Source organism: Pelobates fuscus, chromosome 5 (genome assembly GCF_036172605.1).
Source record: "Pelobates fuscus isolate aPelFus1 chromosome 5, aPelFus1.pri, whole genome shotgun sequence".
Taxonomy (NCBI): Eukaryota; Metazoa; Chordata; class Amphibia; order Anura; family Pelobatidae; genus Pelobates; species Pelobates fuscus.
Window position 1 is genome coordinate 323361747 of NC_086321.1, and position 25548 is coordinate 323387294.

At 41.8% G+C, this 25548-nt stretch overlaps 1 protein-coding gene across 2 annotated transcripts in view; it reads left to right on the plus strand.

Moving 5' to 3' along the window:
• PTPRS (protein tyrosine phosphatase receptor type S) overlaps positions 1–25548 on the plus strand; it is a 359172-nt gene that overhangs the window by 105389 nt on the left and 228235 nt on the right. Inside the window, exon 3 of one of the 2 annotated variants that reach the window (XM_063455600.1) lies at positions 10813–10897. The exons of the other annotated variant lie outside the window; for it this stretch is intronic. The gene's annotated coding sequence lies outside the window, so the exon portion shown is untranslated. The remainder of the gene's footprint in view (positions 1–10812; positions 10898–25548) is intronic. 2 annotated transcript variants of the gene reach the window in all.

A 25548-nucleotide genomic window follows, 5' to 3' on the forward strand; every position in this document is an offset into this window, starting at 1 on the left:
GTTCTCCAGCCTCCCTGCTCACTTACAACAATTAAAGTTAAAGAAAATTAAATTGTGTGGTAGGCAATTAAATATACATGTATCACAGCAGCATACAATTTAACTGCTTGATACCCCTCCAAGTGCCTCCCTCCCATAAAAATTGGGTAATTTAGTAAAGGATTCATTTTGTTGGTAAATGCTCCGAGTATATCCCTCGTTTGCAGAGAGACATGTGTGTTCGGTTTCACCCGAATTGTGATTCATCCCAATTTTTTACTGATTGGCAGGTGGTCTGAATTCCAAATAACCATATGACCATTAAATCAATAAACAAATGACATGGGCAATGGATGAGCTGTTTTGAGACCAATTTGAAATAGCAAAAACAATGTTTTTTTCTATTAAGCTATTGGTTGCATATTTTGAGTATTTAGTACAATGGAATATGGATTATTTTTTCTTTACTTTTCTGAGTATTATTTCAATGGAATGAACTCTGCACCTGTACAATAACCATCTCCCAAGTGGTCAAGAGGGCTAGAGAGATAATTACCGGTAGCTTGCAGCAATGTGTTCTATCCATTCCCCCATAGGGTGGCAAACTCTACAAATAAACAGCAGTGTATTAAAGTTGCCCCTCACACATTCACACGGACTAAATGAAGTTATAAGCACATGCCTTCATCCAGAGCCAAAACTGCTTGTTGTTGTTTAGAGCTAAATGACCGTATTCTGAATCCCTTTCGTTACCGGTGCAGGACTACCTGTCACCCATTCAACACATACATATTGTTCTCCCCGCCCCTTTTGGGTAGATGAATAGGTCTCAAGTTTGTCATTATTGCTTACTCTATCTATGAGTCCTAGAGAGGTTTGGGGGTAAATGCAGACTCTGTACCTACCCTGTGAGTGTCCCTAAACCCCTTTGTCATTGAGCTATTCATAGTCCCCTGTGATTGTAAGCGAGAAGGTGGTTTTGAGGTATATATACTCCCTGTCCCAATTACCCCATAATAACATATTAAAAAATATATAAAATAAAAACTAGACTCTTTCATCACTGTGTTTTACAGCAGTTAAAATGATCCAAGTTAATGGTGTAAATTAAATTCCCAGGAAATCCAGAAATATACTTCTCCTTTCAAAATAATTAATATTCAAAGGATAGAGGACAGCCTATGAGTGAACCCAATAAGTCTCATTCAATACACTTCACTGGTTATACTATATATGCACAAAAGTAAAAGATACAGAAAAAATGTACTTTAAATATCTCAAATAAAGTGCTCATAAAATAAAGCTAGACAGTAAAATAAATAAATTGAGCGTTGCATGATATGGCTTCTTACTATTTATTAAAAAAACAAAAACATAAAACAAATAAAATATTTAATAAGGTATTATGTACTCCTAGTGGCAATGTACAAAAGGTACATTTGTAAGCGCTGTTTTTCTAAACTAAATAGGTTTAAGTGTATTAACCTTTCTTTATAACTAAAATATTCCGTTCCTTTTATTATCTTTATAGCCCACCTCTACACTTTTTCTAGTGCCGTAGTATCATTCTTTAGAACAGGTGCCCAAAATTGCACAGCATAGTCAAGATGTGGTTTTACCAGTAATTTATAAAGATGCAAAATTATATTCTCATCCTGAGAATGAATGCCCCTTTTTATTCATGTCAATACCTTACTGGCCTTACTGCTGATTGACAGTGTACATTGTTGCCTAGTTTTTTTTTGTTTTTTTTTTATAACAATTCCCAAATCCTTCTCATATCTCTTATAAAATCCCAGATATCTTGTATAGTGCCTCTAAAACCACATTTAAAGTGGCAGTATATTAATCTAGAGCAGGGATAGGCAACCTTCGGAACCCTAGATGTTGTGGACTACATCCCCCATAATGCTCTTACACCCATAATGCTGGCAAAGCATCATGGGAGGTGTAATCCAAAACATCTGGAGTGCCGAAGATTGCCTATGCCTGATCTAGAGTGATGTAAGCATAAAAAACATGCAAACCAGGGGCGTAGCTTGACATTCAAGCTGAGTAGTCATGTGGTGCCAGGGCCGGCCTTAGGGGTGTGCGAGCTGTGCGGCCGCACAGGGCGCCATAGAGCAGGGGGCGCCGTGGATTTAAAAAAAAAAAAAAAAAATTTTTTTTTTTTTTTTTTAAATTTGCAGCGGGGGCGGAGCTTACCATGCGGCGGGGGCGGAGCTAAAAGCGCCGGAAAACTGCTGCAGGGGAAGCAGGAAGGAGTCCCTGCTTCCCCACCAAACAGTCACCAGGAGCTGCACTGCCTCCACAATGAACTCCACAGGTAACTGTGTGATTGTCAGGTGAGTGTGACTCTCTGCCTGTGTGTATTACTGTCTGTGTGTGTATGACTGTCTGCCTGTGTGTGTCTGTGTGTGTGTATGACTGTCTGCCTCTGTGTGTGTCTGTGTGTATTACTGTCTGCCTCTGTGTGTGTCTGTGTGTATTACTGTCTGTGTCTGTGTGTATGACTGACTGTCTGCCTGTGTGTGTGAGACTGTCTGCCTGTGTGTGTGTGTGTGTGTGTATATGACTGTCTGCCACTGTGTGTCTGTGTGTATTACTGTCTGCCTCTGTGTGTGTGTGTCTGTCTGTGTGTATGACTGTCTGCCTGTGTGTGTGTGTGGATGTCTTCCTGTGTGTGTGTATGGCCGTCTGACTCTGTGTGTGTGTGTGTGTGTGTGTCACATACAACCAATACACGCATATCACACACTGTTAATACACCCATTACAAATATCACACATAGCATACATATCACACACAGTCATCACACCTACTATCACATACACAGACAACACAAACATTACAGCATACATGGATGACGGGGGGGGGGGGCGCTGTGAAGATTTTTCGCACAGGGCGTCAAAATGCCTAAGGCCGGCCCTGTGTGGTGCTTAGGCTACTGCAACTTTGTCAGAATTTGGGGTATTAATCCCAGCCATCACACTTTAACATCAACTAAAATGCATTTCTCGGGACAGGGGCTCTTGGGCAAGCAGATTGAAACATTTTCTGCGGCTCTGCATTACCGTGTACCTGAGCAAGCCTGCTGGGGCCTGCAGGGAGCGGGGCTGGGGAGAGTTGGACGATTTCCTCACTCTTTGGCTTGTGACTTGGACCTGAGGTACTCCTAGCCCCCTTTGGACAAGTGGGGGATATCCCGGTCCCCTCTGGACTATCATATGCTGTTTCAGCCACAAAGCTCAGGGTGACCGGAGAAACATGCGCCTGGAGGAGAGGCCTCCTCGGGGTGAAATGAGCAAAAAGCAGCTTATCCCAGCCTGGGGCTGCAAGAGCAACCCATCCTGGTGCGATGTCTTTTCTGAAGAAGTAATAGCACTGCCAGTGATAGGAATCGGCTGAACTAGCTTACGGGACTGTCGCCTGAGTTCATTATTTTACTTGTTTTAAAAGCTATGCAACTTATTTTCGCTTATTTTTTGTTCTTATGTTCTTTCTCCTTTTGAAGTGGTATAGCGTCAGAGTGTATGCGGTCCCAGAGGTTATACTCTGTTATGACTAGCTTGAGGTTCAGCATTTCTAAAATCTATTGTCAGCACCATGTCTAGAGATTGTATTGCTGTTATATTCTTTGTATATATTGCACAAACAGCCATGTCTGCACAGCCTAATGATTAGTTTAGCCTAACACTGTCTATTTGGATTTGGTTTATGCATGTTTCCCTGGAATCTAGTGTACTGTAGCACAGTGTTTTTCTAGTCTGTAGATGGCTCTGTATGCCAGAATGCGTATATATAAGCCTGAGAGTATTGTTTTTCTTTTTTGTTATGCATAGACATGTGTACCTAACTTGTTTTATTTTTTATTATATCTCAGAAAGAGGCATTCTCACTCAGAACTTTGACCTAACTTGTATATTACTTCTACTCTCGTTGCAGTTCTACCATTGTCCACAGATTTTGAAATGTCTGTTGTCACTCCGATTTCATTTTTCCGTATGATCATTTCTATGCTTCAATGAAAGAAAAATTGTCAAAACCAAAAAACATTATATTAATATTTTTAACATTGCCAGCTTGCACTCAGCAATTATTTTTCACAGGAATGTGGATAATTGCCACTCCCATGGCCACAGAGTTTCTAATAGAAAACAAAAGGCTCACAATGGTCAGGCCAAATGATAATTGGTGGTTCAGTGCAAGCATACGATCAATATTTATTATCACAACTGAATGCTAAGCTAATTAAAATACTGTAAAAAGCCATTTATGTCTGGATGGTGTGTGGTCCCCCTCTTTATACATCCCTAAACACCGACCTCCCCTGGCTGTTAACCACAAATCAACACCTTAACACATTGACTCAAGTGCTTTCCCTAGGTGGCCGCCATTCATATAACCGAACGCACGTGGTAATTTTGTCTCCCGCACACAGGCAGAGGTACATGGTCGAGGAACGCCTGGAACTATTTTCGGCTACGCAAGTCCACGAACCCGGGCGGAGTTCGTACTGCTGCCCGTTCTACTTTCCGACCACCTAGATGAATGATGTTTGGGATATATGAACTACAAACTGGGGGGAGCATTCGCTACCTAAAAGCCAGGGGGAGCATTCGTCAGTGTTCGTACAGGAACCCCGGAAGCTGATTGGCCATCACCCTCATTCTTCTCGGACTGTTTTGGGCTATCGCCTCATGGCCGGTCGGTCAGAACTTTACCTAGATGGTAATTCCGTTCTATTGAACAGATCTGAGCGCTTTTTGGATATATTGGGTGCTCAGATCAGAACTTTTCGGGGATATACAAATGTTGGGGTTCCTGTGAATTATGACTATGTTTTAGGGTGTTTTGTATATATGTTGTATATTTTCCTGTACCTGAGAGATAATTGAGTTACTCAGTTTAGACTTAATTATCTCTCATACAATGTGTCACCTGGGAGGGACTTGTGTATGCTTTGTATGGAGACCCCATGCTGGGGATCTGTGCATAAAAGGCTGTGTTTGAAAGAAATAAACCAGTTGTAGTCCCAGAACTGTGTGTCGTCCAGTTACTGGGGGGAATGGAGCTATTCACATTTCAGCGCCTAGTTCCAGAGTTCCAGTCTTCAAGGATCCAGCAGAGGAAAAGTCCTTGTCAGGACTAGCGCTCCACTACAGTAACCATTGCTACCACATGTATTCTTCCAATAGTTGTTTCTTCTGAGGGTACTATGTACCAAGTATCTTGTTCCTTACGTGATTATGCCATCAAATTGTATATTCATTGTATTAAGATTGGCTTTAATAGCAACGCCTTGGCTGTAGCATTTATGGAAGGGATATGAGATACATTTTTTATTTATTTGCTACTCAAGACCTTCCAAAAGACTTGGAAAATGTATCAACTCAGTTGACTCACAGAGAAACACGAATAAAGCATAGACAGGCACCTAAGGAGAAAACACACAACTACTATGTTAAATTGGTCCCCAGCTTTTCTAAGACAGACCTCCTTAACCTACACTGGACAACTCATGCAGAACAAAACATTATTGAGGAAGAGAGATTTTATGTGTGTTCTGCAGCAAAGGCCATATTAGAGGCAAATGTTAACAACATATGGAAAACTATCACATTTAAGGTCTACAGGGATCTGCCTTGGGTGTGATGTCACAGTTCCCTTCTTTTGTACCAACTAGCATATTACTGCAAATAAATCTACAGTTGGATAACCACACTATTTTGGTTCAAGCCCTACTAGAGTCAGCAACAGAAAACATTATTAATAATGTCTACAGCCTCCTACTACCACTAGGGAGACTATTCTACTTTTACATCTACATAAAGAACAAATGTTATACCTTATCGGTCTTGTGCAGTGGTTTTATGGTATCTGTGGCTTGTGAAACAAAATCGATATATCGATTGGAAGAGTTGTCTAATTACTTCCTTAAGTCAAAACTATCTTGCCTCATCCCTTTAGATTGTCAGTGTTGCAGCGGGTAGCAGCAGCTGTAGGTCTTTCCTTATCAATATGGGACTGCCCTGTGATTGAAGCAATAGTAATGCTGTGGAGTAAGAGTCTCTCCTGGAGGGCCCTGGAACAATGGCTGAGTTTTTGTGATTGACCCTGAATGGCAGATGAAGAAGCCCTTGACTAAAAAGCTGGATAAAACCTTGTCCATAACCACTTCCGGGTAAAGAATCAGTTGCCCCATGCACTCTGTAGTCTACTGCAGGAGTGCAACAATGGGTCTTTTAAAATATTATTATTTTTTATTCCTTAAAGGCAGTTGTAATAACATTAATGACCACTTTGTAAATTATTGTTAATGGATATCCATTGTTTTTGCGGAAGTGCGGAAGTGGTTTATTGAGTCTCACCTGCTTTGGAGAGTTGAAATGAATTATGCATGGTGTGTGAAACAGCTATGGAAATGGCTGTTTAGACAAGTAAAAGTAAGATTTACAACCACAAAAAAAACATGGAAACAAAAATATGTTAAATATGTTTAAGAATATTTAAACTGGGAGAAGTCGCATGGGACTGCAGCTCCCGCAGAAAAAGCAAACTCTCACCCATTTCGGCCCATTAAACCTCTCTCAAATCATCACCGGTGAAAGGGAGAGCCGACAGAACCGATATGGGGCGTAAATCTAAAAAAGCGAAGCCCGATCAGCCGAGGCAGAGCCAAGACATCGGGGCTCTTTGGAGACAGGCCCGCGAGGCGGCAAGGCCTAAAATGGCCGACCACACTGACACATACTCCGACTACTCGGACGACTTCTATCAAGAAGGAGAAGTCCCAATGACCGCACACTTACCTGCACAGGGAACTACACCTCCAGACCCGGACAACGCTCCGGTGACCACCGCAGTACTAAAAACCCTGTTGGCGGGCCTCCAGACCACACTACAGGCGGACATGGCTTCCCTGCGCACGGAGCTACAAGGCATGAATGGCAGGCTGGGAACCCTGGAAAACGCCTCTGTGGCGCGAGATACGCAAATCACAGCAATGCAGGCGGAAATTACTAAGCTACAACTCAAAAACGAGGAATATGATCGAAGGTTCACCGCCGCAGAGGAAGAGCGCAGGGCCACTAATATCAAGGTACGGGGGCTGCCGGAGGATATACCGGCAGAGGAGCTGCCGCACTTAGTCCGCAGGCTCCTGACGGAACTACTCACACCGAAGCAATCTAAATGCATTCCAGTCGAATCCGTATTCCGGGTCCCAAAACCGGCTAGAGCCCCGGCTTCTGCAACCCGTGATCTCATAGTCCGTTTCAACCACCGCAAGGACAAGGCCACACTCCAGGCAGCACTTAAGAACAGAACTCAGGTTTCGTTTGAGGGTCATACATTAACCTTCTTCGCTGATGTGACTGGCGGCACGCTAGCATGGAGGGGGACCCTGAAGCCATTCACTACCCTCCTCAGGCAACGGGACATTAAATACAGGTGGCGCTCTGACCGATCGTTAATTGTCAGGAAAGGGGAAGACAGCCATGTGGTGCACTCGATGCAGGATGCAAGAAACATACAGCACATCTTAGGCCTACCCCAAGATGCGATCCCTGGACCGGTACACCAAGAGAACCCACGCCAGCAACACAGATGGGACCCAGTGCGCTCCAAAATATTTGTACCACGCGGACCAGAACAGACCACCGCCGAAGATAACGGCACTTGAAGGGGCCCTGAGGTCTTTCCAAATGCAGATCACTTTGAACGGGACTATAGGCCACTCGGCCGCACTAAGACACTATGACATATTACGCGGGCCACTCAAGTTCAATGAGTGTCCTTAATGTTGTTTTAATGTGAACTTTAATAATGCTCATTAGTTGTATAGCAAATGTCCACACAATACAGCTCACTTATGCATACGCCCACACCGGCGCCTCATCTGATCCAAACTACTCTCAAACGCACCTAGACATACGTGGGGCTCCTTCCCTCCCCCCCATCCCCGGCCGTGGGTGGCCGCGGGAGGGGGGGGGGGGGGGCGGCGAGGCAGTAACCAGGTACAGCAAACCCAATTTTGCAGTCAGTGACACGCTTGAACACAACAAGAAATGCTTCACAATTTATACATCCATCACATAGTTTTATACCATGTTTTATTGTATTATATTATACAGTCCAGAGACGTCTCTCTAACTTGTGCACACTTTCTATATAAGTGAAAACAAGCGATACCAAGAGGTTAACAGTTTAGAATTTTTGTTTTGTTTTATCTCAATGTAACCTATATGCATTCAAATCTCGCTCGCCCATTAATGGCGTAGTACACAATGAGCTAGATGTTACCTGGGCACCTAAACCAACGTGATACTCTCGATTACTCAAGGCTAATCGCCTAGCTGCAATTCATACATTGTACCTCATTTATTACTACCAAGCCTATTACTATGCTCTTCTCAAAAAAAAAAAAAAAAATTGTGCAATTCCCACCGGCCACTGTATTAATCGCATGTATCCCAGTTTTATCGCACGCTGTTGTGGCGTATGTGACTCGTATGTAATATCTTGCACTCCAAAAATAAAGAATTCAAAAAAAAAAAAAGAATATTTAAACTATGACACGCACATGGTATTACTTAAATATTATCTATAACTATACAGAATACCAGCAAATTGTATTCTACTATACATTTTACAACCACTGTATTTTTTTCTTCTGTGCTATTGATACTTCAGTAAAGACGGCAAACATGGATGATAGGAGTGATTCTCAATGGAGCTGCACCACCTTCAAGTAACTTTGAGTTATTCCACAACTACTATCCTACAACTACCTCCAACATGTGAAGGTATGAAATTGGGACAAGCCTATGGGGGCATGCCAATTTTACCACCTTAGTAAATGGACTCCAGGTGACTGACAGCCTTTCTGCACATGTGTTGTCCACTTAAAGCAAAACATGCGCAGAGCTCTATTAAAGCTGACTGTATTTCACATAGTGAGAGTGCATCTTTTGATGCTTTTGTACTGTGGTGATTAAGAATATTGTACTCCAGAGAATAACTGAGGTCAGCGGGACCGAACCCTGAAATCGGGATGGTTCCACCAGTTCTGGGACTATTGGGAAATATCACACATCTCTTGTTAAAGAACGATTGCAAAATAGTTAATTTGCTTTTTTATGAGGTATAATTGAAAAAATACAGTACCTTGCATAAATATTCACTCCCCTTGGGAATTTTAGCGTTTTGAAGAGTTTTGACCTGGAACTTGTATGGATTATTGCATAAATGAAGTAACAGTTTGAAGGTGTAACGTTTATATACAAAAGTTAATTAAATTTGTAACAAAAAAGTCTTTGCTAATAAAAAAACATCTCTATTATGTAATAATACGATGGCCATAATTCCTTGTGGGGATGGGGTTCTGAAGTTGAAGAACAGTGATGAATTTTCACCACACATAGTGTTGGAACCATCAGACCAGATAACATTTTTTAGTATGTTTGCTGTGTCTCCCACATGTATTTTGGCAAACTTTTGGCATAGGTTTTTCCCAATGTATGTGTTTAAAGCTTGGCTTTTGTTGAGCATCTAGGGTTTAGTTGTGTAACGAGCAATTTCTCTTAGCCGTCTCTAGATCCTTCAGAGTTCTCCTTCAGAGTTACCATTAGCCTAAGGTCTGTTTGACTGTTTTTTTTAATACCCTCCTTAACTGTTCACTGAGTTTTGAAGGATGTCCTTGTTGTGCTATTGGAGTAGGGTGATATTCTTTAATTTTTTTAATAATAGATTCAATTAGACTTATGCACAGCTGAAAAATTCAGTTTGGTAAAACCCTTTCCCAAGAAGAAAAATGTTTATTTGACCAGACTAAATTTTGTCGATGCAGTCGTTGGGCTCGTCCGAACATTATCCATGCAAAGGACTCAAGGAAAACCATTTAGAAGAACCAAAAAGGTGCAATAAATAAGCCAACCACTGTACTAAAATAAATATATTCATAAAGAAATATATACATTATATTTTACGCCCTTTTTAATTAAGTTAATTCCTGTAGTCATTTGGTTGACTAAATTCCGACCGAATAGACTGTTGTTTTACCATTCAAATTCGGTCCAGATTTGGTTAATATTCACGATATTTAAGATTCAGTTACTTTTGAGCTCTTTGTTGCGTATTTTTAGCATTTGGTCTAGATTATTCCCGGTTAATTTTTAATTTTTTCATTTATTTGATTTAGTGGCTGTCTCCTAATCATCAATCATTCGCCCATTGTCTGCGTAATTTTTTCATGATATGTCTATATGGCGCATCGGATTCGGAATTACAGAATCTGGACGACCCACCAATTGTCAGAATTGTAATTCATATGAAAACAAATATGCATTAAACTCGACCAGGAATGGTGCTTCTTTAGAACTATATCCTGTTTTTATAGCTTTGTGGCCCTTATGATGCTGTTTGCTAGGATTTTCTTTTACAAACTTTAGGGCCTTCCAGAAAACAGATGTATTTATTTTGAGATTATGTGACACTTTAACTACACACAGGTGGACTCCATTCAGATAAGTACGTAAATTCTTTAGGCAGTTAATTGTAATTCAAAGCAATGGGTATACATATTTATGTATCCAGCATATGTCTGTTTTTTGTTTGTTAATTAACTTGTGTCACAATAAAAATGTTTTGCATCCTTAAAGTGTTAGGAATGTTGTGTAAGTCATATGGTAAGCATCCCAATAAAATCCGCTTTATTTATTTACACTTATTGGGGCACAGTATATAAGGACTTGATTTTTTTGACCAAAATGGATGTAATAAGAAATATGTGTGTAACACAAGAGTATTGTTTTGTTTTGTCTTTTGCTTCAGGGAATGTCTGAAATTGTATCAACAGTGTAAAGCGACTTCAGTGAACATCAGAAACTGTAACCTTAAGATTATCCATTCCAAACAGGTAAAATGTTATAAATCAAAAAGCAGATAATAACATATATTAAATGAGCAGGGGCGGACTGAGAACCCTCAGGGCCCCCGGGCAAAATAAATCAAGGGCCCCCTTACAGGCCCCACCCATACTCCGCAGCAAGCGCCACCCATGTCCCGCCTCCATGCACCGCCTCCAGCCACACCCTACGCAATCTTTAGACACAAGGAACAAAAGTGCAATAATCCCTTCGAGGCCCCAGTAGAGACTACAATTGAGGGCTAATGGGCCATGGAGGGGGGTCTTTCTAGCAGAGGCTGTCTCAGTGTCCTTTAGAGAGTGTGTTAGAAAGAATCCCCTCCAGGCCCCATTAGAGACTACAATGGAGTCTAATAGGCTTGGAAGGGGGTCTTTCTAACAGAGGCCATCTCAGCGTCCCTGCTGGAAACAGTCGCCTCCACGCCCCAGTAGAGACTACAATTGAGGGCTAATGGGCCATGGGGGGGAGGGGGGGGTCATTCTAGCAGAGGCTATATCAGTGTCCTTTAGAGAGTGTGTCAGAAAGAATTTCCTCCAGGTCCCATTAGAGACTACAATGGAGTCTAATGGGGCCTGGAGGGGGGTCTCTCCAACACTCTGGTTCCTATTCACAATATAGCAACACAACATAGCTTGCTGATACCTAGGTTGGCTCCTCTTACCTTAATTACTGTTGCTGGCTGGCAGTCTGTGGGCTTGCTGGAAGGCTGTGGGCTTACTGGCTGCGGCTGGCAGGCTGTGAACTTGCTGGCAGGCTGTGGGCTTGCTGGCTACTGCCGGCAGGCTGTGGGCTTGCTGGCTGCGGCAGGCAGGCTGTGGGCTTGCTGGCTGCGGCTGGCAGGCTGTGGGCTTGCTGGCTGGCAGGCTGTGGCTTGCTGGCTGCGACTGGCAGGCTGTGGGCTTGCTGGATGTAAGCCTGTGGCTTGCTGTAGGCCTGTGGGCTGGCTACTGGCCTGTGGGCTAACTGGTGGCCTGTGGGCTGGCTGGCTGGCTACTGGCTAGCCTGTGGGCTGGCTGGCCACTGGCCAGCCTGTGGGCTGGCTGGCCGGCCTGTGGGCTGGCTGGCCTGTGGGCTGGCTGGCTTGCTGGCTACTGGGGCACTTGTAGATTATTTAAAGAAATAATCCATGCACAATAACCACTACTGCTCTGTGTAGTGGTTATGGTGCCAGGAGAGCAGGGGCCCCCTCCCAGAGTAAGTAGTCAAACCGTTTAAGAAGAAAGTTTGACAACTTACCTGGGGTCTGCTGGGATATGAGGGTATATGTAGGGTATAGGAGCAGTGGTGCAATGTGTGAGGGGTGCAGTGTGTGTGAAAGGTTCAGTGTGTGAGGGGGTGTAGTGTGTAAATGTGTAGGGTGTGTGGGGCAATGTGTGCATGAGGGGGCTGTGTATGTGTGTGGCAATGTTAGCATGGGGGGCTGTGTGTGTATGGGTGGGCAGTGTATGTGTGTGTGTGTGAGGCAATGTGTGTAAATGTGTATGGTGTGTGTGGGGGCAGTGTGTGTGTATGGTGTGTGTGTGGGGGGGGGGGGCAGTGTGTTTATGGGGCTAGAGTTCACTCTCACCACTGCGACCACCAGGAATCCCTGGTGGTCACAGTGTTGAAAGTGAACTCTAGCCCGTAGCTCCAGGGCTAGAGCTTACTCTTGCAAGAGCCGTAATGTTGCCGTGGTAACCGCGGCAAGGCTCTGTGCTCGCGCAAGAAGGACCCAGAGGAGCTGCAGGCTGAGCTCCCAGAGCCTCTCTCCCCCCCCTTACTCCTCCCTCCCCCTCTTCTTACTCCCCCCTCCCCCTCTTCTTACCCCCCTCTTCTTACTCTACCCCTCTTCTTACCCCCTTCTTACTCCCACCCTCTTCTTACTCCCCCTCTTCTTACTCCCCCCTCCCTCTCTTCTTACCCCCTTCTTACTCCCCCTCCCCCTCTTCTTACTCCCCCCTCCCTCTCTTCTTACTCCCCCCTCTTCTTACTCCCCCTTCCTCTTTTTACTCCCTCCTCCCCCTCTTCTTACTCCCCCTCCCTCTCTTCTCAACCCCCTCTCCCCTCTTCTTACTCCCCCTTCCTCTTTTTACTCCCCCTCCCACGTCTTCTTACTCCCCCTTCTTCTTTTTACTCCCCCCTCCCCTTCTTACTCCCCCCTCTTCTTAGCCCTTTCTTACTCTCCCCTCCCTCTCTTCTTACTCCCCCTCCCCCTCTTCTTACCCCCCTCTTCTTACTCCCCCCTCCCCCTCTTCTTACTCCCCCCTCGCCCTCCTTACTTCCCCTCCCCCTCTTCTTACTGCCCCCTCCCCCTATTCATACTCCCCCCTCCCCCTCTTTTTACTCCCCCTTCCCCCTCTTCTTACTCCCCCTCCCACTCTTCTTACCCCCCTCTTTTCTGTTTCCTGTACCCGGCCGGACTGACAGGAAGTGCACACTGAGTGTGCACCTTCCTATCACTCCGGCCGGACACCGCGGACCGGAGAGCAGCTCGGCCACGCTACAGGGTAGGGGGTAAGAAGAAGCTGCAGCCGCCTGAGGCTCTTAACAGAGAGACCATGTCCGAAGTGCCCGACCGGTCAGTCCGCCCCCGTAAATGAGATTTAAAAATATTCTGTATTCAGCACATGGTTTGGTCTGTTTTTGTTAAAACTTGTCGTTCTGTGATACTCTGGAAGAAGACATCAATATATCTTTTTAATGAACAAGGGATGTCACAAATGTGAAGTTGCACTAGTAAAAATGGTAGGCTTAAAAAAGACAGAAAAAAAGGTTAGGAGAGGAATAAAACACAACCATGAGCCCCAGTGACCTTTATTAAAAAATATGACCCATCATTTGATATAATAAAAAGCCATGAAGGGTAATTCATGAAACACTGAATTATAGTGAATTGGAAACTGGATTGCAAACTTAAAGGGACACTATAGTCACCAGAACAACTACAGCTTATTGAATTTGTTCTGGTGAGTATTATCATTACCTTTTTGCTGTAAACACTGTCTTATCAGAGAAAATGCAGTGTTTACATTACAGCCTAGTGATAACTTCACTGGCCACTCCTCAGATGGCTGTGAGAGATCTTTCCTGGGTCATGGCTGCCTAAAATGCATCCAAACAATCAGTGTCTCCACCCTCTGCATGCAGACACTGAACTTTCCTCATTGAGATTCATTGATTCAATTCATCTCTATGAGGAGATGCTGATTGGCCAGGGCTGTGTTTGAATCATGCTGGCTCTGCCCCTGATCTGCCTCCTTGTCAGTCTCAGCCAATCCTATGGGGAAGCATTGTGATTGGATCAGGCTACCACTTCTGATGATGTCAGCACACTGCTTTTTTTTCTAAGTCTAACAGCATGCAGAGTTACAGCTTCAAGCTTGAATACAGTAAGATTTTGACTATATTTATGGAAACATGAGGGGCCCAGGGGGGGCTAGATGGTGGGTTTAACACTATAGTGTCAGGAATACAAGTTTGTGTTCCTGACCCTATAGTGATCCTTTAAGGAAATTAGCCAATTTGGCAAAGTCTAGCAACCAAGTGTAGTCACAGTTAGCCTATTTTAGCCTAAATTTCACAATTCAATTTTCGGTTCACTGCAGTTTGTTATTGAAGAGAATTTATGCCATGGTTTATTGTCATGAAATAATATGTGTTAACTGACAATGAATGAACTAATAACATACTACAAATGATAAGAAAAAAAAAATCTAATTTTATTGACTTAAAATGTTAAACTTAAAATGTTTCTATGTTTCTATGAGATTACATTTAAATGCTTACATTGCAGGGTGAAGTACCTAAATGTCTACTTGACATCCACTAGTGGTGCTTTCCACGGAACCTAGTCAAACTCTGTTCTTACTACAAACCTCAAATAAATAGATTTAGGGAGGGGCCTGAATCTAAATAAAGAAGAGAAGAATAGAGCATTAGAAATATAGGTTTTTATTTTTATATTATTTCATTGGGGTCAAAATAGCCAAACGGGAAAATTATCTAAGTCAGTTATGCTTACAGTTCGGTTATTGTGGCCTTAAATTTGAAATTCACATTTTACTAAATAACCCTGTAGTGTTCCCAGATTTACCCATCTTAACTCTTGGGGCAGGAATTTGTTCTTTACGCTTGCTATGGTTTGGGACTTTGCATGAAAAGTAGATAGGATTGATGCCCACAATGTATGTCATAAGTATGTGACCCCCCATAACATCAAGTAAGGTAGGTAGTGCTTGAATAAATATAAAGAATCTTAAACTATTTACAATTAACTTTTTTAATTTTTTTTTTTTTTACTTTTGCATATACTTATTTATTTATTTTACTTTCACATTATTTTTCACTTTTTTGAAAGGCAGCTGTAACGAATGCTGGTTTTTCGTATACCCGTTCATATGCTCCCGATCTGCTAGGTACTTAGTGATTATAGCCCGCAGTTCGGAGCACTGATTCGTACGTTCCCAAGAATCAAAGTGCAGCATAATAGTAAATCTAGCGGTTCGTCAGTCGCATACCCAAACATTAGCCTAGACTAGATGAACGGTACAACAGGAATAATTTTATTCAGGCCAGATGCCCGGCTTTTATGCGATTCAGGAGTACAGTGTATATGCCCCAAAAAACTAAATATAAAATATAAAATGCATAAAATACAAAATATAAAAAATACATAATAATACACACAAAACATATATGAAACCCCATAAATGTCATATCCCCGAATAGCCTGTATCTGAGCAACCAAGTTGTCCAAATAGCGCTTGAACACAGACGAATCGCCACTGGGGTAAAGTTTGGACCGACCGCTCATGAGGTGGTCAATTTCGGGAGTTCCAAACCGAACAAAACAACAAATGTTTCCCCTGCTTCATAGGTAGGGTTTGTTTGCCTTGTTCGTGGGAACAGACCTACCGAACAGCGCTCTCCTGGCTTGTCTCTGAAAAGAAGCAGGCGATCGCGTAGTTGACCGGTGTTCGCGGAATCGAATGTCTGACTTGGAGTTCCAGACACTCAACCATTAAGTTCCTCTGCCTCTTTTTGTGCGACAAGATGGCCACCATTTTCTCAAGCCTGTGTTGTTCGGTTATGCGAATGGTGGCCACACAGGGAGAGCACTAATTCCTGCGGTTTTCTTTATACTGAGCCAGGGGGTGGTTGGTGTTCGGTAGATTTATCTACCGAACAAAGAAAAATTCATTTTGGGAACCAAAGTATGTAGTTTTGTCACAGCAGCATTGTAATTGCAATTGGATGAACTCCAACTATCACATTCATTTTCAGCATCTCTTAACTCAAGTATGTCTTTTATAATGTATTGAATAAAGTAGCATAATAAATATAAATGTTAAAAGCATGACTGATTCTCACACGCTGCAAATGTCTAGTGGAATCCTACTTCTCAGCCACAGTGATGATTATCACATTGCTCTAGCAGGTGCAGTTTAAATTTGTAGGTGTCTATAATTAAAATAGTTAAAAATAAAAGTGTTACAGAAGCAGAATGGTAGCAAGGAAAAAAAATACCATTACAGCATTTTGCCTGTTGGCTGGAAAAGAAATTATTGGAAAAGGGAAACCAATTGTGGTGTAGATAAATATCCAATAAACTTTTATTGTTCTACAAAATACTTATACTATCAATTATAAAATCTGATTTCTTGAAGGGGCAGTAGAAAATGTTAGAAAAAAATGCCCCTGTCATTTGTTTTAGAAATAATGGCTTCCATTTAATATATTTGGCTACGTTTTTAATGTGATTTAATATTTTGAATAAACTTTAAAATTATTTAATAGTTTTTTTTTTTAAATGTATATATATATATATATATATATATATATTTACTTTTTTTTTATATTTTCATATTTTGCAAAAATAATTTTCAAAGTTTACCCAAATATAGGGGACCAAGAATAAAGGGGACCAATATAGCGTACTCAAGAATATAAGTATTACTCCAGGTCCATAACTTTACACCCTCTCCCTTCCCATGATTTCCAAAGTGTAGTCTACTACATGCAATGCTAGACTTGTGCAGGATCTGTGCTCGAACACTTGTACAACACACACTGGAATGAATACACATAAAAATTTAAACATTTTTGTAACGGTATATTGGTAACCTTAGGATCATTGACAAAATGGCAATCTCGTATATCCTATTCAAAATATATTTATCTATCTAATTACAGGAGCAATCTAAGCATAGTCTCACACTAAAATCAATGACCCCAGCTATCTTCCTGCACCACACAGACACAGCTAAAGTAAAACACATTGTATCACTGCTGGTCTGTCTCCCTCAGTAGCTGCAGTCAAAGTGTCTGGAAAATCCTGCTTGGAAGCATAGATTGTTTTACTATTCCTCCTTTCCCCCCCTCTATCAGTCAGTTGTCACTTGATCTGTGAATAGAATCAACACTGACTGGCTGCCCCCTAACTCTCAATCTTTTTCTGCTACCTCTTGACCAGTGGCGTACACACAATCCATGGGGCCCCGGTGCAAAACTGATCGATGGGGCCCCCCACCCACGCACCACCCCATCCCCCCCACCGCCACCCCATACAGACACACAAAGAGATACACACAGACACACATACATACATATACACACACATACATACAGACACATACATAGACATACATACAGACACATACATAGACACACACACAGATACACATACATACAGACACATACGTAGACACACACAGACACACATACATAGACACACACACATTCATACAGAGACATACATACACACACACATACATACACATACATAGACACACATACAGACACACAGACACATACACACACACACAGACAGATAAATACAGATACATACATAGACACACACACACACATACAGACACACACAGATACATACAGACACCTACATAGACACACACACAGATACATACAGACACATACATACACACACAGACACACATACATAGACACACACACACAGACAAAATATTTTAGTCACCCTCCTATTCCCTACCTTTTAGGTGCAGGAGGGTGACTTCCCTGACCGGCGGGTGGGGGCCCTAAATTAGAATAATTTAGTATAAGAGGGACCTATTGTCCTCCCCCCTGGCACCCACCCCTGAGCAGAGGGTGGGGGCCCTAAATAAAAATGTACCCCCCCCCCACCGGTCCGCAAACCCTTAGTCACCCCCTTCCAAACAAAATTAACCTCTACCTATCCCCCTCACCCTAAAAATAGTGAGGGGGGGCAATAACTAGGTACCTGTAAAAAAAAAATCATAACACTTACCATTTGATGTCTTCTTTTTTCTAAAATCTTCTTTTTTTTCAGCCCCAAAAAAGGCCAAATAAAAATCTATAATGACCGTTGCATCTTCACCCATGGAGGGCTGAGCTCTGCAGGGTGGAGGAAGGCTTATTAAGCCTTGGCCCGCCCTGCAATTAAGCTCAGAGCACTCTGGTTGGTTGGTTTAAGCCATCCAATTAGAGTTCTCTGACAGGTAAATGAAGAGACTGACAGGCTAGTCTCTACATTTACCTGTCACAGCACTCTGATTGGTTAGCTTGAAATCTAGCCAATCATAGTGCTCTGTGTCATTTTACACAGCGTGGGAAAGTTCTGTGCCGTTTTACTTTTTTATATATTTTTATTTTCACTATTGCTGCTTGGTATCCTGATTTTATTTCTTCCTGCTCAGTATTACTCCAAAGAAATCCTAGGTGGGGATTATACCACTCACACCTGAGTCATCGAGCAGTCTGCCTGCTCAATCATATGTGAGTAAACATTTTATTATTTATACTCCTTATATATAATTTTATACAGCGAGCACTATCAGTGGTCTCGCTTCTTTCTTATCCTCCCTATGGTCTACATATTGGTATGATACTTACCACTCTACACGTAACCTATAAGCGGGGATTGTACCGCTGTATGCCATCCACACTAGAGCTAGTTTAGGCTCTACTGCACATGAGTAGGATTACCATAGACTCTTTCTTCCTGTTATCCACTTTCTGTACTAGACGTATTGCACTGTTATCTTCTCCTCTCTTCACATATGGATCCTAAGAAGCCGTCTCCATTTGGTCCATACAGAGAATATTCCCCTACACAGGCGGTTGGCGGTCCATCAGGCATAACTTAAGACTTTGTTTTGGTATCTCTCTTTTTTAAAGTTTGTTTCTTAAGATTTACCACTATATTTTGGACTTTGCTCACAATTAGCTGTACTATAGTCAGCTTTGGCGCAACCTTTACTTGTCTTGTCTTTTGTACTATCCTTGTTAATAGGGCTTAGAGGGAACCCTATTTCTAGGTTTGCTCCTATTCTCCCCATTTATAGCATTGGTTTATTTTAGCACTGTTTCCTTTGTCTGTATATTCCTATGATTGATATACTGCATATTGATTGGATGATTCACAGTATTTTCACCTATATATTGTTACCTTTGATACACATGTATCACGGCTTGAGAAAGACATGCTTAGCGTCAAAAGGTTGCCACTTGGTATGCTGAGACTCTCTACTTGAAATCTTACTAAGTTACACAGCCTACTAAGTTATCAAGGAGTAGAAAAATCCATGACCAACAAATCAGTAAACAATAATAAAAAAAAAAAAAGTGGCACACTTGATGGTCTTCACACAACGAAATAAGAGTTATGTTATTAGTTTTCATATATGGAAATGAGAGCTGACTCATACTAACACCTTATGGGTGCCACCCCATAATAACACCTAATTGGCTCTCAAAACAATCGATCTCATTGGTCATTTTTAAACTAAGGAAATCCTCTACATGTTACATAAGGCAGTAGCGTTTTCTTATGGTTTGTTTTTTTTGGCTATAACCTTTGTTAGAGTTAAGATAGTTAAATACAGTTTGTTGTGCGTGAAATTATCTTTGTAATGATACATAATTTTATGGCATTAATATGAGCCATTACTAATTTTTCTAAAGGTTTCTGCAACTGCTACCACTAATATATATATCAACCAACACTAAAACAAGTAAAACCATAGTTGTGCCCTGCTCCCTGGCCTTATTAGAGTAAACCCCCAAGATGCATTTCCAGGGGGATACATATAGTGGCCATAACTCACCCATTCAGTCTCAGTCATGTCCAGATTTATAGTTCCTGTGTCATTGCCTGTGTTCACAGAGCCTTTTTGTATTTCTGTAATCAATCTTTATTTGTAATTCAAGCTACATTTAAACTACCTAAAGAGCATTCCAATAACCTAATATTGGAAACGGAAATTTCACCCCACTGAGAACTGATTTATGCCATTGACCGGCTACAGGTCACCATCCAAGTCTATTTAATCTGCTTTCTAAAGAGGGAAGTCCTTCACCGATATATAAAAGGATTTGACATGGTGCTTCATTTGTCCCTCCTCCTCTATGACAAGCAATGATTATTATTCTTGTCAAAAACAAGGAGAAGTCTATTTGGTCCTCTGTTAATTATAGGACTCTGAAAGAAAAGAACAAATAAATATTGTTTTCTCCTTATAATATGAAATCTGTGGTCAGCACTAAGAAGCCTGCAAGCTTATGAAGTTGAATTTCAAAGGGGAATAAAATCCAATAGTTACGGATTAAAGATGAATACGAAGAATGGAAATGAATGAAAAACAGTTTTTAATATAAGACCATTACAAATTCCTAGTAATAAATTTCAGCTCATGTATTGCTCCAACTATGCTTCAGGTTTTCATGAGATCCCAGGGTTGCATGTACACGTCAGGTGCCTATAGGCACAAGAGTTCTAAGGAACCACTTGTCCCCCTTCTCCCCCCTGACTGGACTAGATTTCAGAAGATACTCTTAGTGCTTATCTCTCCCCACCAGCCCACTTAAAGGAACACTATACCGTTTAGAATACAAACATGTATACCTAACACTAGTGTTGAACTTGCTGTTGTTTTACTTGCCTTTTCTTCCTCTTCACATGTGCCTTGTCCCCAACTCCATGGCTGAGATCATCAATCTTGATGATCTTAGCCAATCCAATGTTTTACCACAGGATTCGGAGGATATTTCACATGTACGGAAAAACGCCACACTGCACCAATCTGCATCTCCTCATGGAATCAACACATCTCTATGGGGAGTGTTCAGCATCTGCATGCAGAGCTTGGAGACACTGAGTGCCAGTGCTGCACACAGTGCAGGTCTGAACTATAAAGCAGCGGCTACCTGAGTGACTGCTGCTACAGGTGTTACTAGGCAGCAATGTAAACAATGCCTTTTCTCTGCAAAGGCAGTGTTTACAGTACTAAGACTGCAGGAACATGCAATAGACACCAGAACCACTTCATTAAGCTGTAGTGATTCTGGTGATTAAAGGGTCATTATAAGTGCTGAAAACAGGTGCTCCCTACAGGACATGTGCTTGCAGGCAGGTTGGCATTGACAATCTGGCCCTGTCAGATCTTACATTATCTGTTTAGTTCTATCGCGTTGGTATAACTTCACATTTATAGTTTCTCAGACATTGATGGAGCATCACCTTCATGAAAAGTATTTCCTTTCACACCTTGAAGTATATTTTCTCTGAATAGAAGCTGAGAAATTTAGATTTGAAACAACTGGTGTATTTATTCCTAGGATACATTTTCTCAGAAATGGTCCTTGACATAGATAAAAACATCACTTGGTGGAAACAACTTTCTGATGACATGGTTGTACATTGCTTTTCAAGTTTTGCCAAATTTATAGAATAATTGTCTAAATTTATTCACAAATATTAGACATCTGACAGCCTTTATGTGAAAGAGGCTGTGCAAGCCCTTCGATGTCTTAACTTTTGTCCCATTCTTGGATGCTTCACTTTTATGGGAACAGTGTCCGACTCATCCTATAAGCCAAGTAAGATCCATCCTAATTACTACTACTTATATGCTTGCTTTCATGCATGTCTTTAAAATGCAACCATCAAACAATGCTAAAACCAACCGCTGGTAGATGTTAGTGGCTACAAATTACTGACAGGTTTCCATGGAGATCACATACATTTAACATCTGCAGACTTCTAAAATCCGCCTCCACTGATATTGACTACCACATAGTGTATACCATATTGTAAGCTGGACGTACATCAAGGAAAAGGCACATTTTCCCATTTGTTGCCATAGCAACCCCACCTGCACATTATTAAAGGTTTGCTCAGAGCATGTGCACTTCACATGACTATTATGTAAGCAAGCTCCCCTTAGTATTTCCATACACCATATTTCATAGGTACTTTCTGAAAAAATAAACACACTATGCATGTAGATAGGCTTTAATTTTTCAATGTAACAAATTTATAGAACAATGTATTTTTAATATAGATTTGAAATTTTTCGGCAGATCGTGACAGGTAATTTTAACCATTTAGCATGGAAACAAGGTGCAACTTAGTATTTATTTTTATCTGTATGGGAGACATTAAACCTTTGGGCAGCCACTAATTACCAGTTCCTAAATGCTAGATTTTGCTAAGGCCTCGATTATTAGTTCAATTATTCAGTGGCTTTTAGACATGTGCAATTCATTTCAGTCCGAATTAAAATTCGGCCGTATTTCGGGTAATTCGGACATTCGGGTGCTTCCGAATGTCCGATTTGCCGAAGTGCCGAAATTACAGAATTTCCGAAGTGTAGTAGTGTCGAAGTGCCGAATTGCTGAAGTGCCGAAATTCCTAAGTTGCCGAAGTTCCGAGGTGTCAAAGTGCCAAAGTTCCGAAGCACAGTATTGCCTAAGTACTAATATACTTATCCAGTGAAAGAAGAAGAATGTTACATTGTATACAATTTTGAATAAAAAGTATACAAACATAGCCAGGATTCAGCTGTAAGCGTTTGTAACACTTACAACAATCAAGTAACAAACATTGAAATAAAATGTGAGTTACTTGGCCAGTCATGTAATGACAGGAATGAATAAGTAGATAACTCCCTAATTCCCACGGTATTAGGGAGCTATCTACTAAAAGGCTGAAAGACCTAAATTGGTATTTCAGCCAAATTTACTAATACTAAGTAAAGATTACTTAGTATTAGTAAATTATGCCCCTACTCGCTATACCGCGAGTAGGGTCATGTCTGTTAAACAGTGAGCAGCCTGTGGTCACTGTTTAATAGACATGACCCCCCCAATTTGTATTTAGGGCCACACCCACCTCTCAGGGGTGGGGGCCAGGGAGGAGGACTTTAGGTCCGCCCCCCTTTTTTTACTTTAGGGCTCCCACTCGCCGCTCAGGGGTGGGCAATTTTTTTTATTTTTTTTTAACATTGAGCAGCCACAGGCTGCTCACTGTTTACTAGACACACCCCTACTCGCGGTATAGCGAGTAGGGGCAAAATTTACTAATACTAAGTCATTTTTACTTAGTATTAGTAAATTTGGCTGAAAGACCAATTTAAGTCTTTCAGCCTTTTGGTAAATAACTCCCTAATACTGTGGGAACTAGGGAGTTATCTACCAAGCGGCTGCAAGAGAAGTCCCGAAATGCCAAAGTCCCGAAATTCCGAAATGCCGAAGTGCTGAAGTTTCGAAGTGTCTAAGTTCCGAAGTGCCGAAGTTGCCGAACTTCAGAAGTGTCGAAGTTTCCGAAGTGCCGAATTGACGAAGTCCCGAATTTCACAATGCCGAACCGAGCTGAATATTTTCCCCATTAACATGCCTAGTGGCTTTTAGTTATGCTTTACTCAGTTGACTATCAAGGCTCGCTACCTGTTTCTCCTTGATTTCTTCTCAGACTGTTCTAACCAAATTCCCATGCTCCACGACTAGCATAGTTCTGCCGTGGCTAGTAGTCATGTAAGTCAACAAAATCTTCGAGGCTGGTCAAGGTCAACCACTAACACTGAATATAAGAGGATGTTAAGATGAAGACTGTCCTGACATATCTATGAGTATTCCTAGAAAGTTTTAACTTGAACACTACCTGGTTCTTTTGCGTTTATAGAACCTTCCTGCAAATTCTTTAAATGAGTTATCATTATTCATTAAAATGTGTAATCTGTTATCACAACATTGTTTTTTCTTCTATATCTAAAAAGCTTCTAGCTAACATAACTCATTAATAAAATCATGTAATAAAATTGAATACCACAATTTTAATTATTTTGTCTCATTCATTAATGTAGTCTATCATGCGTCAAGACAACATATTCATCCTCACCTTGCGGTATCTGCGCTCAGCGGCCATGCGTCAGTGTACCTGACTCCTGCATGTTGATGGTTGCTGGCCATGCGGATCCACACCAAATTATAGCCCCACACTAGAGATGTCCCAAATAGTTCGCTGGCGAATAGTTCCTGGCGAACATAGCTTGTTCGCGTTTGCCACGGCGGGCGAACATATGCGATGGTTGGTCCGCACCCTATTCATCATCATTGAGTAAACTTTGACCCTGTACCTCACAGTCAGCAGACACATTCCAGCCAATCAGCAGCAGACCCTCCCACCTCCTGGACAGCATCCATTTTAGATTCATTCGGAAGCTGCATTCTTAGTGAGAGGAGGGACAGTGTAGCTGCTACTGATTTAATAGGGAAATCGATAGCTAGGCTAGTGTATTCAGTGTCCACTACAGTCCTGAAGGACTCATCTGATCTCTGCTGTAAGGACAGCACCCCAAAAAGCCCTTTTTAGGGCTAGAACATCAGTCTGCTTTTTTTTTGTGTAATCTAATTGCAGTTGCCTGCCTGCCAGCGTGTGTGTCAGGCTCACAGCTTATACTGTGCCCACTTGCCCAGTGCCACCACTCATATCTGGTGTCACAATAGCTTGCATTTAAAAAAAACACAAAACTTTTTTGACTGTAATATAATAGCAGTCAGTTTCCTTCACATGTGTGCATTTCAGGGCCTGCCAGGGCACAGTGTCACACCTGTGCAACTCATATCTGGTGTAACAGTAGTGTACATTAAAAAAAAAATAGAAATTTGACTGTGAAATAATAGCAGTCAGTTTCCTTCACACGTGTGCGTTTCAGGGCCTGCCAGGGCACAGTGTCACACCAGTGCAACTAATATCTGGTGTAACAGTAATGTACATTTAAAAAAAAAAAAAAAAACTTTTTTGACTGTGAAATAATAGCAGTCAGATTCCTTCACACGTGTGCGTTTCAGGGCCTACCAGGGCACAGTGTCACACCAGTGCAACTCATATCTGGTGTAACAGTAGTGTACATTTAAAAAAAAACTAGAAATTTGACTGTGAAATAATAGCACTCAGTTTCCTTCACACGTGTGCGTTTCAGGGCCTGCCAGGGCACAGTGTCACACCAGTGCAACTCATATCTGGTGTAACAGTAGTGTACATTTTAAAAAAAAAAAACTAGAAATTTGACTGTGAAATAATAGCAGTCAGTTTCCTTCACGCGTGTGCGTTTCAGGGCCTGCCAGGGCACACGGCCATGGCGCACTTTTCAGATACCCAGCGGCGAAACAACATGCCAGTGAGGCGCTTGATTTGTGACAGCCCGACGCGTTGGAATTCAACACTCCTAATGTTCGACTGCCTGCTCCAACAAGAAAAAGACGTTAACAACTATTTGTATGACCGGGGTGCTAGGACAGCCTCTGCGGAGCTGTGATTTTTTTTGCCACGTTACTGGACACTCATGCGCAATGCCTGTAGGCTCATGCATCCTTTTGAGGAGGTGAC